Below are 18,427 nucleotides of genomic sequence, written 5' to 3'. Positions count from 1 at the left end.
ATGAAAACACGAAAACACGGATAAAGGAAGTTTGCTACAAAAGTAAAGTGAATTTGACAATAGTCGTTTCGTTTCAAATTTATTTTTAATAAAAGGCAAAAACTAACAAAAAAAGGAGAAATAAACTAGTGCATACGTAGACATATTGTAGCTACATTTACTCTTCTCAGGGATATTCCTTTTTATTATTTCAGAATCCAACTATGTTTACTACAGCTCAACTACTAAATTTTATTTTAATTCGAAACATCGTTATGTTGGACTTTTGCCGCATCCCTAAATAGCTGATAGATCCATTGCTACGGCAAGTTATTTCTCAACTAACGGAGGATTTAGCTTTTCAACGATAGCGAAGCGTAAACAAAGTATTGTCGGCATACTATCACAGTTTACCAAATGACATGTCCTACTCTCAGCGCCCGATGCGAAGCCAAAAGGTTCTCAAAGCGCAAACTCAACATAGCATTGATGAGACAGTTGTGGTAAAGATGGTGAAAGCGTGCCTATGGGCCCGTCGCATAGCAAGCTTATGGACAGTCGTTTCAGTTCAGTTTCGGTTTCTCTAAGGATACGTTGTTCGTCGCTAGGAGGATACAGTTAAGCGTGTTTAATATTTTCGCCGTGAATTGCACCAGTCTATATGTATATTTATGTGAACCGCGTTGCAGTGCATGTAAATACTGCTGAGCATCGAATGAGTAAAAGCGGCCTCGTCGAGCCAGTATTTTCTGGCCGAAGGGTATGTGTGTGTGTGTGTGTTGGAGAGTGACCAAGTGTTTAAACATTTTGTGCGTGCGGTTGGTTCGCTTATTCGCATTTTGCCGAGAGGGCTGTGCGATATTTTCGCAGCACGAACCCAGTTCAAGTTCAAAGCTAAAAGTGCTTCGCATAATCTGATTATCTCTGAAAGTGTCCAGTCACACTCACTCAGCGTCCTCTTCAGCGACCATCGTGTCCAGCCGTTGGTGTTAGTATGTTGGTGACGTCCGCATCTCCCCTATTCGTTCGCCGAAATTTCCCCAAATTAACATATCAATTAGCTCCGCACACGTACTGTAATTCAAATACATGAGCATCATAGGCATGTATAGACATGTGAATGCTTGAATGGGTTCGGTGTATGAAGTTAACCACAATGCTGATGTGTTTACCTCGTATTGTAACGGCATATTTACGCAATGCGAAATCATTTTTCTAAGCGTTGGCTAAATATTAGCGTTTTTAATCCATCCAGTGGGTGGGCACTGCGGAATTGTGTCCTTTGTCAATGTGCTTTAATGATGGGAATGACCTACGCTCGTATAGTTTAAGTCATCGGCATCGGTATTTTTGGCAGCTAAAATTGCGCGTGCACTCAACCAAGCGGAGTTACGATAATTTTGGTCAATGTTCGGATAAACATTCGAGATGAGTTCATCTTTAGTTGAAGTGAATTGACAAATGGCAGGTGGAATTGATATCAAATCGTTCAAAGTATCAACCGAAATTTGACTATTTTAAAATCTTAGCATGTTTCAATTCATGTTTTCTTCTGTGGTGCTATCCTGTTGCAGGAACACTTGCATATTCATAGTCAATCGTATGATTTTCACGTACCGCCACAAATACAATGACTTGAGACATGCGTTCAACCCATCCGGCGCTGTTGATTTCGAAATAACAGGAAGTGTTTGTTAAAAATCACCTGATAACAATATCATTACGCCACCAAAGCGACGATTATTATTCCACAGATCTTTTATTGTTCTGTCAAGTGCTTCTAGATAATTGCACTCATCTCATACTATCCATTTACAATTCTTCAATACTTTTGCCATCGCTGATTGTTGTTTCAGTTATTTGCATGTTTACGTTTGTTTGCATCAGTGCCGTATGTGCCGTTCTTCCAACTTCAGCAATTCAAGTAGATTCGAGAGCCAACGCAATGTAATTTTAAAATCGTATTGTTGCCAACATCAATGATTTCAGGAACGTTTTCCAGTTCCGCCGACCACATCAAGAAAAAATAGTCCTCTGTTTGCATCATTGACCAATCAAAATTGCCAATTTTTACATTATGAATTAAAAGACTTTTCACATTGTATTTTTCGGCTATCGACACCCCTTATATTATTGAATCATGATTCAAATAAATTACTATTATCCAAAGTGTATTCAACAAAGTGAACTAAGTATTTGAAATACCCGTTTTTGACAATAAAATGGTAAACAATTAATGTATTTTTTTACATTAACCCGTCTTTTTTATTTTGAACAATATAATATATATTGATAAAATTGTTTACAATTTGTCAGTTGGAGCACAAAACATTAGTAAATTGCTTCCATGAGTTGTTTTGCATAAGCAGAAAGTATTCGACATTTTCTTTTATTCATTTAAAAAATATATTTTTTTTTGGTTGAAATTTGTTTACTTTTGAATTTTTGAATAAATGTAAGGGTTGAATCAATGGCAACAAACATGCCAAATTCGTGTCAAAAAAATTATGTGTCATATACTTAGTTCACTTTGTTGAAAACACTTTGCTATTATCAAAATATTTCAATATAAATGATTTAAAAAAATTTCATTACAAAGCAACAATGACAAAGTTTAAAATATTTTTATTATTTTTTTTATTTTTGTTGTCAACTAATAAAATTTTCTTATCATTCTTTTTCTTTGGCAATTTTTCCATATTTGCTTACTGTTCTGCTATTCTCGACTTTTAGCGAGACTAGCGAACAATAAATCATTTATATGTATTTACAGACATATATACATACATACATAAATACATACATATGTACATATTATTTAGAAAACGTGTGTATGGGAAAAAGAAAAGGGCTGTTGGGGTTTTACCGGCAATTATTTTTACCTTTTAAATCTTCCCTAGACCCCCACGAACATTTCAAGACCAAGATAAGAAAAATCCGTTCAGCCGTTCTCGAGTTTTAACGAGACTAACGAACAGCAATTAATTTTTATATATGTACTAGCAGACCCGGCCACACGTTGTTGTGGCTAAGGTATACATTAAATTAAGTTGGTCCAATCTTGGCTTCGGCGACGATATTGATTACTCGAGGTCGATTTATGTTACGCAGCTTGATGACAACTCACACTACTTTTAATTGCAAAGTGAGTGGTGATAGTACAGGCAACTTTAAATAGTTTGGTATAATTGACTACGTCATCCTGGTTTGTAGCTGTGTCAACTCTCCTGGACCGAAATTCTAAATTGTCGCATAAGATCATCGATATCTTTGTTTTTTTTTTACCACCAATATAGGTCATTCAATCAGTCATTTATGGTTATCATATTGAGGTTTCATGTCAGGAAAACTTCTCTTTCAAGTCAGTGAAGTGACAGAAATCTGTTGGAAATGCTATTAATCCATCGAGGTGTCAACTGCGACCCTTCCATTTCCAACTGCTTCTACAATCGCAATTTGATATTGTTGCAAAAACACTCATATGTTAGTTGTTAATTGGCGACACATAACCACAAATTAAATGACTTTAGGCATGCGATTAGCCCGTCAGTAATAGTTGATCCAGGAATAATTGGAAGAGTCTGGCGTAAATCACCTGTTAACAGAAACCTGGCTCCACCAAAAACGTTTATCGACAAGGAAGATCTTTTAAAGTCCTGTGCGACTTCTTGAATATTTGGAAAATCTTCGTTATAGCGCTATTTTTGGCGATTTTGCCGACTGGTGTTTCATTCAATGTGCCGTTTGTTTGCCTACTAACAGGTGCGTATTCCCGTTAACCTTGGAAACCTTGGAACCTTGGTGAAAATGAGTGAAATTGGTTCTGGAATTACATCAGCCCTCATATACTATATATGATGATTTTCTAATGGACATTATGCCGAAAATATAGGTCGAATTGTGTGTTATCTTAATAAAATTACATCAATAAATTGCGAGAGTATAAAACGTTCGGTTTGACCCAAACTTAGCCTTTCCTTATTTGTTACAAATTGTTTTGGGCTATCGACACAACCTTATACAATTGAACAATAACAAAAATAGTTTAACAAAGCAACAATGACAACCTTCAAAATATTATTTTTTTGTTTTCTCTTTTTATATTTTTCTTGTCAACTCGAATAAAATTCTCTTATTGATATCTTCCTCGCAATTTTTCCATATTTACTCACTTTCTAATCTTTTTCTGGCCTTCCACGAATATTTCAAGACTAAAATTAGCCAGATCGGTTTGAACTTTAAAAACCAATAACTTCCCGACTTTAGAAAATTTTTAATTTTCTTCGCGGAAAGTTAAAAAAATTTAGGGGTGGACCACCCTTAACATTTAGTAGGATGAAAAATATATGTATGTTGTACGATTCTCCACCCTAGCCGATATGCACGCTAAGATTCACGAAAATCGGTCGAGCGGTTTCAGAGGAGTTCAATAACGTACACCGTGACACGAGAATTTTATATATTAGATGTACATACATATGTATGTCATAAAACACAGTATGAAATGGTGCTCCATATGTACATATGTATATTCAACTAAGTAATAAGTCGTTTTTTTAGCCACTTCCTAATACAGTCCAAAAATGAAAGAAATCGGATAATAACCACGCCCACCTCCCATACAAAAGTTAGGTTGAAAATTACTAAAAGTGGGTTAACTCACTAGCAAAAAACGTCAGAAACACTAAATTTCACATAAGAAATGGCAGATGAAAGCTGCACTCATATTTTTTTACAAAATGGAAAATGGGCGTGGCGTCGCCCACTTATGGGTCATAAAGCATATCTCAGGAACTACTCGACCGATTTCAATGAAACTTGGTTTGTAATAGGTTTCGTACATCCCAATGATATTTTGTGAAAATAGGCCAAATCGCTTCACAACCACGCCTACTTCCTATATACCAGAACTTTGAAGACAATCTGAATCGTTTACTTTAGAATATATAAAGTAAGTACTAGTGAAGATATCGGTGTAGAACTTTGCACAAATACTACGTTAATAGTGTGGCAGCCCCATTCTAAAAATCGTCGAAATCGGACCATAGGTTTTAAGGGCCCATATATCGAACACGAGGACCTCGGTGCTTCTAACCTAATATTAGGGTTTCCAACTTTCAATGGACTTTATACAATATATACAGTTGATCTCCTTTTTACACGGTTTTATTTTGCACGGTTTTTTTTACACGGTGTTTTTGAACACTTCCCAGTTACCATTTTTACACGGTTTTATTTTTTTAACACGGATTTTTTATTTTAATTGTATACTTTTTTGCAATAAAATCAAAATTCCATCCGTCAATACGTCACAAATCCAATTCCGTTAATAGAATGTAATAAATTCTAAATTAGGTTTAAACTAAAAAATACAAATTATAGATTCGAAAGCTAGTGAAAAGTTTGCAACAATTTCAATACGTAAACAAATAAATGAAGCTATATGAAGAAGTAAGAAAAAAGAAGACACAGCGATTAATGACGGAACTTTGAAAATTATTATTTTTTTACCATTCCCAGAATAGTTGTTGTTTGTTCCTTCTAACGGTAATATGTACATACATATAATACCAGAAAAGTCTATAACAACAACAACAACAGTGTAAATTATCTGTACGAATAGGTAGATTTTCATGTAAAATTAGATCTTTTTTACACGTTTTCTATTTTTTGCACGATTTTTTTCTTAAATTGGTCCCAATAGTGAGTTTCATATAAAAATTTGATTTTTTTTTGCACGGTTTTTTTACACGAGTAATTTACTGTCCCAGTTAACCGTGCAAAAAGGAGATCAACTGTATAACGAATATGTGGGTCAAATTGTGTAATATAAATAAAGTTAAATAAATAAATTGCGAGAGTATAAAATGTTCGGTTACACCCGAACTTAGCCCTTCCTTACTTGTTTTTTTTTTAATTTTTTCATAAAAAAATTTAAAAACTCGAAGTGATTAATCAATTTCTCAGAAATTATAAGGCCTATGGAAAAATGATGTAGGCAATATTTTTAGGAAATTTCATTCACTTTTATTTTCTATAATTTGCAGTAAGATTACTCAACTGGTCAGTGAGATATACATGATTAAATGAAGACATCTTTTGTTTTTGGTCGAATAACGGTAAATTGCAAATATCTCAAAAACGTATCCATAATAAAAAAATTAACTCGATTTTCGAAATCAGCGAGCCATTTCACATACAAATTGGATAGTGGCATCCGTGGAACAAAAAACAAATTCAAATGTGTAATCCAGTGTAATCAGCTGTTTGTAGTACGTGCCAAAAATTTGTTTGCAAGGAACACAGCAGCTTAGTTTGTGAAAATTGCCGTTAAAACATACATATCTCAACTATTTTCTACAATTAACATACACTTAACTTCATTCAAATAAAAAAATATGAACTCTTTCAATAAAATAGTGTTATTAGTGGAGTTTTTATAAGTGGGTCAAATTGACCCAAAACACGTTAATAAAGTTAACGTGTGTTCAGGAAATAAAATGATATATTTTCTTCAATTCTTTCCAAAGCGATAGCATTAATATTGATTATATTTATGTCTAATTCTAATAGGCTAAATTTTTGAGTCGAATTGTTGCGAAGTTCTCCTAGTTCTTAAGTTATCTTTTTATTACGATTTAATATATTACAATATTATAATGAGATGTGGTTCAGTGCATAACAAACTACTTAAGTAAGTGAGGGCAAAATCTCTTCAATTTAAGACACAAAGTATTACCGCCAAAGCCGCTTTGCCACATACAGTTTTGCGTGTTCTTTGTACAAATTAATTCCCGTATCGCGTTAATTTGTAAAAAAATATATTTTTCTATCTGCGAACGCGAAGAGAAATAAAACACGTCGTGTCGGTTGGATTGCCAATGGCCTATCTTTATTTCAAAGTTACTATTATACATTACTTTTTATTTTCTTAAAGCTATTTCATGCTGAAGCTGAATTTAGAACAAGGAAAGTGTAAATTACAATAATAGCATATTCAGCATATTTGAGCATAACGTTAAGTGTTCTGATTTGTTTATACTTATTATACTCTCGCAACAAAGTTGCTAAAGAGAGCATTATAGTTTTGTTCACATAATGGTTGGTTGTAAGTCCTAAAACGAAACGAGTTAGATATAGGGTTATATATTTATATCAAAATGATCAGGGTGACGAAAGTTCAAATCCGGATGCCTGTCTGTCCGTTCGTCCGTGCAATCTGTAACTTGAGTAAAAGTTGAGATATCTTGATGAAACTTGGAAGACGTATTTCTAAGCACTATTAGAAGGTTAAGTTCGAAGATGGGCGTAATCGGATCACCGCCACGCCCACAAAATGGCAATAACCGAAAACGTATAAAGAGCTATAACTAAGCCATAAATTAAGCTATTGAAGTAAAATTTGGTATGAAATTTTGCTCTACTAAGTTTTTCCCCGTACTAAGTTTTTTCTACATATCTCGTAAGCTACTAAAGCTATGTCAAGGAAACTTTCTATAGTCGTTTCTTTTAGGTACTACCTTATACAGTCCAAAAATTTGGAAATCGGATTATAACCACGTCCACCTCCCATACAAAGGTTATGTTGAAAACTACTAAAAATGCTATAATTTAGTAAAACCACCAGAAACCTTAAATTTCATTATAAAATTGGTGCACAAGAGCTGCACTCAAAATGGTATACAACATTTTAAATGTGCGTGGTTCAGCCCACTTATGGGTCAAAAACCATAACTCCGAAACTACTCTACCAATTTCAATGAAATACGGTTCATAATATCTCTCTAGCTTCCCAAAGATATGTTGTGAAAATAGTCCAGTAGTATTTTACAATATGTAAAGTAAAGTTGTGAAGATATCGGAACAGAACATTGCAAAAATGTTGCATTTAAAGAGTGCATCGCCCTGCCAAAAATAAGGGAAATCGGGACATAACTTTCCTATCTCCCATATAACTAATATTACGGATTCCAACTTTCAATGGACTTTATACCATATATATGTCGAATATGTGAGTCAAATTGTTATATTAATACAATTAAATAAATTGCGAGAGTATAAAATGTTCGGTGACACCCGAACTTAGCCCTTCCTTACTTGTTATACTCTCGCAACAACAAAGTTGCTAGAGAGTATTATAGTTTTGTTCACATAACGGTTGTTTGTAACACCCAAAACTAAGCGAGTTAGATATAGAGTCATATATTCCAAAGTAATCAGGGTGACGAGTAGATTTGAAATCCGGATGTCTGTCCGTCCGTCCGTCTGTCCGTCTGTGCAAGCTGTAACTTGAGTAAAAATTAAGATATCTTGACGAATATCTTGGCGTGGCCCCGCCCACAAATCGGTTATTGGTATTTAACTTGCAAATCAATAAAGCTATATAAACCAAACTTTTTGCAGTCGGTTCTCTTATGTACCCCACCACACACCATGAAAATAGTTGAAATCGGATAATAACCACGCCGACCTCCCATCCCAAAGGTTAGGTTGAAAATTACTAAAAGCGGGTTAACTAACTAACGAAAAACATCAGCAACACTAAATTTTGCAGAAGGGAGCTGTACTCAGATTTTTTTACAAAATGGAAAATGGGCGTGGCATCGCCCACTTATGGGTCAAAAACCATATCTCAGGAACTACTCGACCGATTCGAATGAAATTCGGTATATAATATTTTCTTGACACCCTGATAACACGGACAAAAAATGGGCGAAATCGGTTTACAACCACGACTACTTTCCTTATAACTCAATTTTTAATTCCATCTTATTCCTTCACTTTATAATGCAAACATAAGGAACCAATGAAGATAGCGGAATAAAACTTTACACAAATAGTGCATATCCTCTCTGGCTTCACTTGCGAAAAAATTGTCGAAAACGGATCATAACTTTTCAATGCCCCAGATATCGAACATGTTGAACTCAGCGCCTAAGGATACATTTTAACCGAAAATATAGGTAAATCTCTCAGATATCTCAACTTAATTCAGAGGAAATTGTTTTCTTCTAATAGTGTGTCTCTTTTCCAAAAATTATTAAAATCAGGTCATAACATCTCCATATACCTCATTGTAGGTTTTTCAAAAGTATCTTCTCCTAGCTCAAATTATACCTAATTATAGGCTTTTCAAAAATATGGTGAGCTTTATTTCGCATATATGTATTGGTTAATATGTGAGCTATCTTAGCAAAATTAAGTGAGGGTATCGTCTTGGATATAGTGTACCCTGCTGGTGAAAATGAATGAAATCGGTTCAGGAATTACCTCAGCCCTCATATACTATATATGACGATTTTCGTTATTCTATTAAACTTTATGCCGAATTTATGGGTTAATTTGAATGTTATCTTAATAAAATTTCTTCAATAAATTGCGAGAGTATAAAATGTTCGGTTGCACCCGAACTTAGCCTTTCCTTACTTGTTTTAATTATGTCTTCTTGTGAGGGCTACAAAAATTTTATTATTATTTGGATAAGAAAGGATTATTCCATTCCATTAGGTGGAGGCTGTTGTTAACTTTCATAGCTAATTACCCACATTAAAATAAGTATGTATGTACATGCCTAAAACTATATCACATGAACTCAATAAATATACGCACTGTCTCTGCATTAAGCTTCCGGCTTTCCCTCACAGCCCCTCTGATGGTGGGGGTTAAAATGGAAGTTGTTTGCTTTCGCAGCAAAATAACGCCTACTCAATCAATAATATTGACACACATTTTAGAATTTTTCCCCCTCACCACTTGTAACATATATGTATGTACATATTATGTTTCTGTTTAAAGCTTTTGAACTTTACAAATTCAGGAATATTTACACATACACACATACATATGTAGGTACGTATAAAATGATAACATCGATACCACCAACAAATGCTTTAACTCAACGTTCATACTTGTTTTTATTTTATAGTTTTCAAATATGAATGTTTTTTTTTACTTGACTTTATACTGTAAATATCGAATCGTAAATTTAAGCGATAACACCGGTTAACAAATTTGAAGCTTTTTTGTCTCATGAAAATTATCAAATTTTGAATGTGCTATGATTACTAAACTATAATGTGAACAAGTAAGGAAGGGCTAAGTTCGGGTGTAACCGAACATTTTATACTCTCGCAATTTATTTATTTAACTTTATTTATATTATATAATACACAATATGACCGACATATTCGTCATATATATTGTATAATGTCCATTGAAAGTTGGAAACCATTATATTAGGTTAGAAGTACCGAGGTCCTCGTGTTCGATATATGGGGCCTTAAAAACCTATAGTCCGATTTCGGCGATTTTTAGAATGGGGCTGCCACACTATTAACATAGTGTTTGTGCAAAGTTCTGCACCGATATCTTCACTAGTACTTACTTTATATATTGTAAAGTAAACGATTCAGATCATCTTCAAAGTTCTGGTATATAGGAAGTAGGCGTGGTTGTGAAGCGATTTGACCTATTTTCACAACATATCATCGGGATGTAAGGAAACTATTACAAACCAAGTTTCATTGAAATCGGTCGAGTAGTTCCTGAGATATGGTTTTTGACCCATAAGTGGGCGACGCCACGCCCATTTTCATTTTGTAAAAAAATCTGAGTGCAGCTTTCATCTGCCATTTCTTATGTGAAATTTAGTGTTTCTGACGTTTTTCGTTAGTGAGTTAACCCACTTTTAGTAATTTTCAACCTAACTTTTGTATGGGAGGTGGGCGTGGTTATGATCCGATTTCTTTCATTTTTGGACTGTATTAGGAAGTGGCTAAAAAACACGACTACAGAAAGTTTGGTTTATATAGCTCTATTGGTTTGCGAGATATGTACAAAAAACTTAGTGTGGCAGTGGTCCGATTTTGCTCATTTTCGAAAGCAACCTTCCTATGGTGCCAAGAAATAAGTGTGCCAAGTTTCATCAAGATATATTAATTTTTACTCAAGTTACAGCTTGCACAGACGGACGGACGGACGGACGGACGGACAGACAGACATTCGGATTTGAACTCCACTCTTCACCCTGATCACTTTGGTATATATAACCCTATATCTAACTCGTTTAGTTTTGGGTGTTACAAACAACCGTTATGTGAACAAAACTATAATACTCTCTTTAGCAACATTTGTTGCGAGAGTATAATAAAAAAATCACATCAGATTTTCTTGTGACATCCAAAGTGTATTCAACAAAGTGAACTAAGTATTTGACATACCCGTTTTTGAAAATAAAATAGTAAACAATTCATGTATTTGTTTACATTAACCCGTCTTTTTTATTTTGAACAATATAATATATATTGATAAAATTGTTTACAATTTGTCAGTTGGAGCACAAAACATTAGTAAATTGCTTCCATGAGTTGTTTTACATAAGCAGAAAGTATTCGACATTTTCTTTTATTCATTTAAAAAATATTTTTTTTTGGTTTGAAATTTGTTTACTTTTGAATTTCAAAATTTGAATTTTTGAATAAAAGTAAGGGTTAAATCAATGGCAACAACCATGTCAAATTCGGGTAAAAAAAATAAAATGTCATCCGGTTTTAGACCAAGTATCCTCTGGGTAGTCAACAGACATCCGTTTGAAGGCGAGCTACAGTTGAGAAGGCGAAGCCCGCTTCTGCGTTTGTGCGTAGGGTTTGGAACCCACTATATAAAAAACCTCCCCAATGAAAGACCAAACAGAGCCTCGGAGGAGAACCCCCACTTTTGATGACGACCCCTGCAAACGTTTTAAGGATCACGATTTGAAGGCATGCCACTGGAATGTCCGGACCCTTAATTGGGAAGGTGCCTCTGCCCAGCTGGCTACTGGTCAAAAGGCTGACATTATCGCCATCCAAGAAGTGCGATGGACAGAAGAATGTGGGTCCTTGTGAAATCTATTACAGCGGTCATATAAAGGAGCGCAAATTTGGTGTTGGATTTGTGGTGGGAGAGAGACTTCGTCGCCGAGTCCTGGCATTCACCCCGGGGGATGAACGTCTAGCCACAATTCGTCAAAGAGAAGTTCTTCAACATATCGCTGATTTGCGTCCATGCCCCAACGGAAGAGAAGGACGATGTGATCAAAAATGCTATCTATGAGCGCCTAGAATGCACCTATGGGCGCCGCCCCCGCCACGATTTTAAAATCGTGCTTGGCGATTTTAAAGCTAGGAAGGTGTCTTTGGCACAACAGTAGGAAAATTCAGCCTCCATGACGAAACATCGCCAAACGGCCTGAGGCTGATCGACTTCGATGTGGCCCGGAATATGGTTGTCTGTAGCACCAGAGTCCAGCTCAAGAAAATTCATACAGCTACGTGGCTGTCCCCCGATCGTAATACAAGCAATCAAATCGATCACGTTGTGATAGACGGAAGACATGTCTCCTGTGTTTTAGACGTGCGTACGCTCCGAGGAGCAAATATTGACTCGGACCATTATCTAGTAGCAGCAAAGATACGCACTAGCCTCTGTGCAGCAAAGAACGCCCGCCAATAAACAAAAGCAAGGTTCGACGTCGAAAAGCTGCAATCACAACCGACAGCTGAACGATTTTCCACTCGACTTGCTCCTGCTCTCTGAGATCACTCATCACCATCTGGATATAAGGGAGGTGTGGAACGGCATCTCAAACTCTTTGCATACCGCTGCTGCCGAAACAATTGGTCTCCGGCAACGCCAAAAAACCAGTTGGTACGATGAGAATTGTCGTTCCGCAGTGGAGAGAAAACAGGCTGCCTACCTCGCAACGTTGCGATCGACCACAACACGTTCGGGGTGGGAGTGATATCGAGAGCTGAAAAGGGAAGCGAGACGCATTTGCAGACGTAAAAAGATAAAAGCCGAAATGCATGAGTATGAAAAGCTTGAAAAGCTGCCCGACATGGGTACTGCTCGAAAATTTTATGAAAAGATGAGACCGAGGAGGTAATCTGGTAACGGATGTCGAGAGCATACTGGGGATATTGAGGGAACACTTCTTCGACCTGCTGAATGGCAGTGAAAGTACTACGCCAGAAGATGGCGAACCCGATTCCCCAATCGATGACGATGTTCCGTTACCTGACCATGAAGAAATTCGAATAGCAATTACCCGCTTGAAGAACAACAAAGCGGCGGGGGCCGATGGCGAAGAACTAATAAGGTCCATGTATCAGCTTCTTTGTAGAATATGGTCGGAAGAAAGCATGCCTGACGATTGGAATCTCAGTGCGCCTGCCCAATCCATAAAACGGGAGACCCCACAATCTGCGCCAGTCTCCTCAATATCGCAAATAAAGTCCTGTCGAGCGTATTGTGTGAAAGATTAAAGCCCACCGTCAACGAACTGATTGGACCTTATCAGTGTGGCCTTAGACCTGGAAAATCCACCATGGACCAGATATTCACCACGCGCAAAATCTTGGAAAAGACCCGAAAGAGAAGAATCGACACTCACCAAGTTGCCTTCGATAGCACGAAAAGGAGCTCCCTCTATGCCGCGATGTCTGAATTTGGTATCCCTACGAAACTAATACGGCTATGTAAACTGACGTTGAGCAATACCAAAAGCTCCGTCATGATCGGGAAGAACCTCTCCGAGCCGTTCGATACCAAACGAGGTTTCAGACAGGGTGGCTCACTATCGTGCGACTTCTTCAGTCTATTGCTGGAAAAAATAATACGAGCTGCAGAGATAAATAGAGAAGGTACAATCTTCTATAAGAGTGTACAGCTGCTGGCGTAGGCCGATGATATTGATATCATCGGAAGCAACAACCGCGCGGTTTGTTCTGCTTTTCCAACACTTGATAAGGAAGCGAAGCGTCTGGGTCTGGTGGTAAATGAGGACAAGATGAAATAACTCCTGTTATAAAACAAACAGTCAGCGCACTCGCGTCTTGGCTTCCACGTCACTGTAGATTGCAAATAGTTTCGTCTACTTGGGAACCAGCATTAACAACACCAACAGTGTCAGCCTCGAAATCCAACGCAGAATCACTCTTGCCAACAGGTGCTACTTTGGACTGAGTAGGCAATTGAACAGTAAAGTCCTCTCTCGACAAACCAAAATCAAACTCTACAAGTCGCTTATCATTCCCGTCCTGCTTTATGGTGCAGAAGCTTGGACGATGTCAACATGAGATGAGACGACACTAGGAGTTTTCGAGGGGAAAATTTTGCGCAATATTTATGTTCCTCAGAACATTGGCAACGGCGAATACCGCAGACGATGGAACGATGAGCTGTATGATTTATACGATGGCATTGACATAGTTCAGCGAATAAAAAGACAGCGGCTACGTTGGCTAGGGCATGTTGTACGAATGGATTAAAACACTCCAAATGGTACCTCGCTCCATTTTTCTTGATAGCGCTTATCCATTAAGAAAATGTCCTGATGGAACTTCTCGCCTTGTTCATTACTCACAGTACCCAAATTGCCAGAAAGAAATCCAGATGAGAGTCCAGCATATGTATATTCAAGGACACAATACACCCCAAAGCTTTATTTGGCATTGTGAGTTCATTTATTCAGTTTTTGTAATTTTCCGATTTATGGTTTCCTAAAAAATTTCGGACAACGTTTATAAAACGATTCCAAACGAGTTTTTTCTGACCATTCAGTTTTTTTCAAAGCTCCTACCCTTTATCAGTTGACGTATTTGAGGACCTACAACTATTCCCTATTTAATTTTTACCTGGCTTAGTTTCTATTTCTATGTAGAATAAGTCTGCTGGCCGAAGACAAGTTTAGACCATGGGTAGAGTGTTGGTACTTGATTGTAAGGGTTAGAGCAAAGGGCAGATGTCTGGGATTTTGTTAAGTCCAGCCTAATAGCAGTCTCACACGCGTTACACAACATTTATGTAGAACCCAGTTTTATTTGGATTCCTCACAGGAAACCCAAAATAGTCTAATGATAATGAAGGTACACCAATATAGAAAGAAGAAAATATTCGCATTCATTTTGTTTTTAAAAATTGAGTTCGAATTAAGACCGCCCTACTTGCCTATACTTGATTAGTACACAACTCCCACGTTTCGGTTAAATGTCAAGTACTATGTTTGTAATATAAAATCATTGCTTTCGAAATGCCATAGAATAAAATTTGCAGTCGAATCCCCGTCTAAGTCAAAACCGCATCCATATCATCGTCATGACATCGTATAATAACTGTAGGGATCGTAAAATATGCTTATATAGAAACATACACCAGTGTACATACTCGCAAATCAGTACAAAGATACTAATGTAAATTTGGTGGTTGAGGCCACAAAACTCATTGCTCATTGCCAAACCACAGAAACTTTTGTCGACTCTATGATAACATAAACACAAAACTACAGTGTCGAGAGGGTGGTGGTTTGAGAGCTTTAGCGTAGGATGTGCTTAATGTACACAATGGTTAGGTACATATTTATTCTCGTCCACAAAAATACCGAAGTTGGCAAGATAACTTAGTGCTTATGTAAAAAAACCCATACCCATACTCTTACATAAGATAAATGCCGATGGATTTCATACGAAATTTCGCCATGATTTTTTGACTAGGATTTGAACCAGCGACCCATTGAGTTGTAGTTGGCTAAGGCGGCTGCCTGTATATGCTGCAAACAAAACTTATATGCTATATATTTGTTGGAGCTTGTACATATGCATATGCTATATGTATATGTATAACTCTCAATAAAATACTGAAAAATGAAAAATTAATCTAATTTCGCATGGTTTAATTCATCAATCCAGATATGATATTGAGTAAGTTATTAGAAAGCTTTCGGGTGATATATATCATGACTACGGAATTTCGAAATTTTGACTGCACGTAAATTAGATTGACTTGAAAATCGGAAATTAATAAACATATAAACATATGTGTTTTGACCAAACAGAATACTCTCAGATATCTGTGCACATACAAAAGTATTTTTTTTTTACATTTAAGCAAGCACACGGGTACTAGTCTTCCTTTAGCTTGATGGACCTATTGTACTGAATTCAATATATGTAAATGTATATTCAAATGAGGGTTAAGAGGTTACAAGACTATTAGAAATCAGTCGAATCATTTAATGCCCGCTGTGCTATGTAAGTTTTCAATAAGCATTGTGTTTGTTTAATATTTAACCGCGCTTATACTACGTTCGGACTGACATTGAAAACACAATTTGTGGATTGTGGAACCAAAGTCGTTCTAATCGACATTTTGTGTTTTCGATGCGTTTTCATTGACAATTCGCAAATTTATTTGTTTCTTGACATTTGAGCATTTTTATACTCCCACAACGTAAGGTTAAAATCAGTCTGACCGTCTATCCGTACAAGCGATAACTTGAGTTAAACTTCTGATATATTAATGAAACTTCAGGAATTACCCCATCTTTTTTATCTAGTGGACTTTGTGCCGAATACATGAGTCGAATTGTATATAATTTTAAAGCTTTTTCTTTTCTTAAGACATCTTGAATTTATTCTGCCCTGTATTCTGGTTTTCAACTTGTGAGTGAGAGTTGACCAACATAACAGGATGACATTTTTTTGTTCTTTTATAATGTAAAAAATTGAGCACGTTCAAAAAGGTAATGAGCTTATGTATAATGTTGAAATATAAAGCATTCGAGAAAATAGATTGCGATAGTATAAAATGCTCGGTCACACCCGAACTTAGCCGTTCCTTTCTTGTTGTGTCACCCAGAAATAAAATAATTAGATATGGGGTTATATATATATAAATGATCGGGATGACAAGTGGAGTTGAAATCCGGATGTCTGTCCGTCCGTCCGTCTGACCGTCTGTCCGTGCAAGCGATAACTGGAGTAAAGATTTAGATATCTTAATGAAATTAGGTACACATATTCCTTGGCACCCTGAGAAGGTTGGTATGGAAATGATGAAAACCGGAAGCTTGGTATAAAGGATCGCACTAGGCATATCTGGATGTAATTTTTTTTTTGAAAAGTGAGCGTGGCTCCGCCCCCTATTAAGTTTTATGTACATATCTCGTAAACTGCTAAATCTATATCAACCAAACTCTCTAGAGTCGTTTCTTTTAGCCACTTCCTTATATAGTCCAAAAATGGAAGAAATCGGATTATAACCACGCCCACTTCCCATACAAAGGATATGTTGAAAACTACTATAACAACTTTAATTGAGTAAGGAAAAACACCAGAAACCTTAAATTTCATGGTAAAGATGGTACAGAAAAGCTGCACTCAAATTGGTATACCAAATTTTAAATGGGCGTGGCTCCGCCCACTAATGGGTAAAAACCATATCCCTGAAACTACTCGACCAATTTCAATGAAATTCGGTTCATAACATTTTCCTGATATGATTTTTTTCAATATTTATTTATTTACTGAATCTGCTCTTTAAAGCCTAACAATAGGTTATAAAAACTTAAAACTAGACAAGCTCAACCAGGTGATTGAGTTGTTTTGGTGAAACGTTGCTCTTTAGTATGCAGGCATATCCCTTTTTTTTAGACGTGATTGATTACAGGATTGTACGCATTGTATAAAAACACTTTGTTGTCTAGGCTAAGTTTAGAGTTTTTATTTATAAGCCAATTTAAATTTGCAGCTCTTATCTTCATGTATGTAAGTTATTTTACTAAAAGCATTTCATGCCACATCTTATCAAATGCCTGTGCTACGTCTAGAAATATAGCTCTCTGTGCTCAAATGCTTTTCTTATTTCGTTAGTTATTCTATTTACTTGCTCTATTGTGTTATGTTTTGCACGAAACCCGAATTGGTGCGCTGGTATTACATTATTTTCATGGAGGAAAGGATAGTAACACCTTTTCAAATATTTTAGAAATACAGGATAGAAGACTGATTGGTCTGTATGAAAACGGCAGTGTCAGGTCTTTCCCAGGTTTATCTGTCAGGATAATCTGCGACTTTTTCCATGAAATCGGATAGTATCCAAAACTAAAAATCGCATTAAAGAGCAAAGAGAGCACCTCTACAGCAATATTTGGTAACTCAATTAGCATTTTTGGGGTGATATTATCATGTCCTGGCGACTTTTTTTGATTTAGTTCTTTTATGATGCAATTACTGTGTTAGGTAAGATTGACAACTTAAGTTGTTCTTTGGGCAATTAGGTGATTCCAGGTGATTTGCAAAACAATTATCCTTTTCCTCGTCACTTCGTGCCGTCGACTGGAGGCTTCATGGACTTTTGGGATTTCCAAAGGGAATTTTGCTTTCTTGAGTTTGGACATAGCTTCTTTATATATGTATATTTCTTTGTTAAATTCTTCCTCGCGTTTAAGCGCTTTCTTAAATTTTCGTACAGGAGATTTCAATTGAAGCTGAGTGGAAGGGCAGCGATTTATCTTCCATTCTCGTCTAGCAATTCTTTTTTAATTTGCAAGCTTTCTATTTCTCTATTAGTGATTTTTTGCAGACCGAGTGGCTTATAGTTTCTGTTTGGTGTCGCTAAGACAGCTGCGTTA

At 36.4% G+C, this 18,427-nt stretch overlaps 1 protein-coding gene across 2 annotated transcripts in view; it reads left to right on the top strand.

The window, feature by feature from the left end:
- Positions 1 to 539: 539 nt before the first annotated feature.
- LOC105219129 (uncharacterized) overlaps positions 540 to 18,427 on the top strand; it is a 64,719-nt gene continuing 46,831 nt past the window's right edge. Inside the window, exon 1 of one of the 2 annotated variants that reach the window (XM_054234504.1) lies at positions 540 to 739. The gene's annotated coding sequence lies outside the window, so the exon portion shown is untranslated. The remainder of the gene's footprint in view (positions 740 to 18,427) is intronic. The other variant, XM_029044796.2, reaches the window with a different exon arrangement.

The sequence above is a fragment of the Zeugodacus cucurbitae genome, chromosome 6 (assembly GCF_028554725.1).
Source record: "Zeugodacus cucurbitae isolate PBARC_wt_2022May chromosome 6, idZeuCucr1.2, whole genome shotgun sequence".
In the NCBI taxonomy this organism is placed as follows: domain Eukaryota; kingdom Metazoa; phylum Arthropoda; class Insecta; order Diptera; family Tephritidae; genus Zeugodacus; species Zeugodacus cucurbitae.
This window is presented reverse-complemented; position numbering and strand designations above follow the sequence as displayed.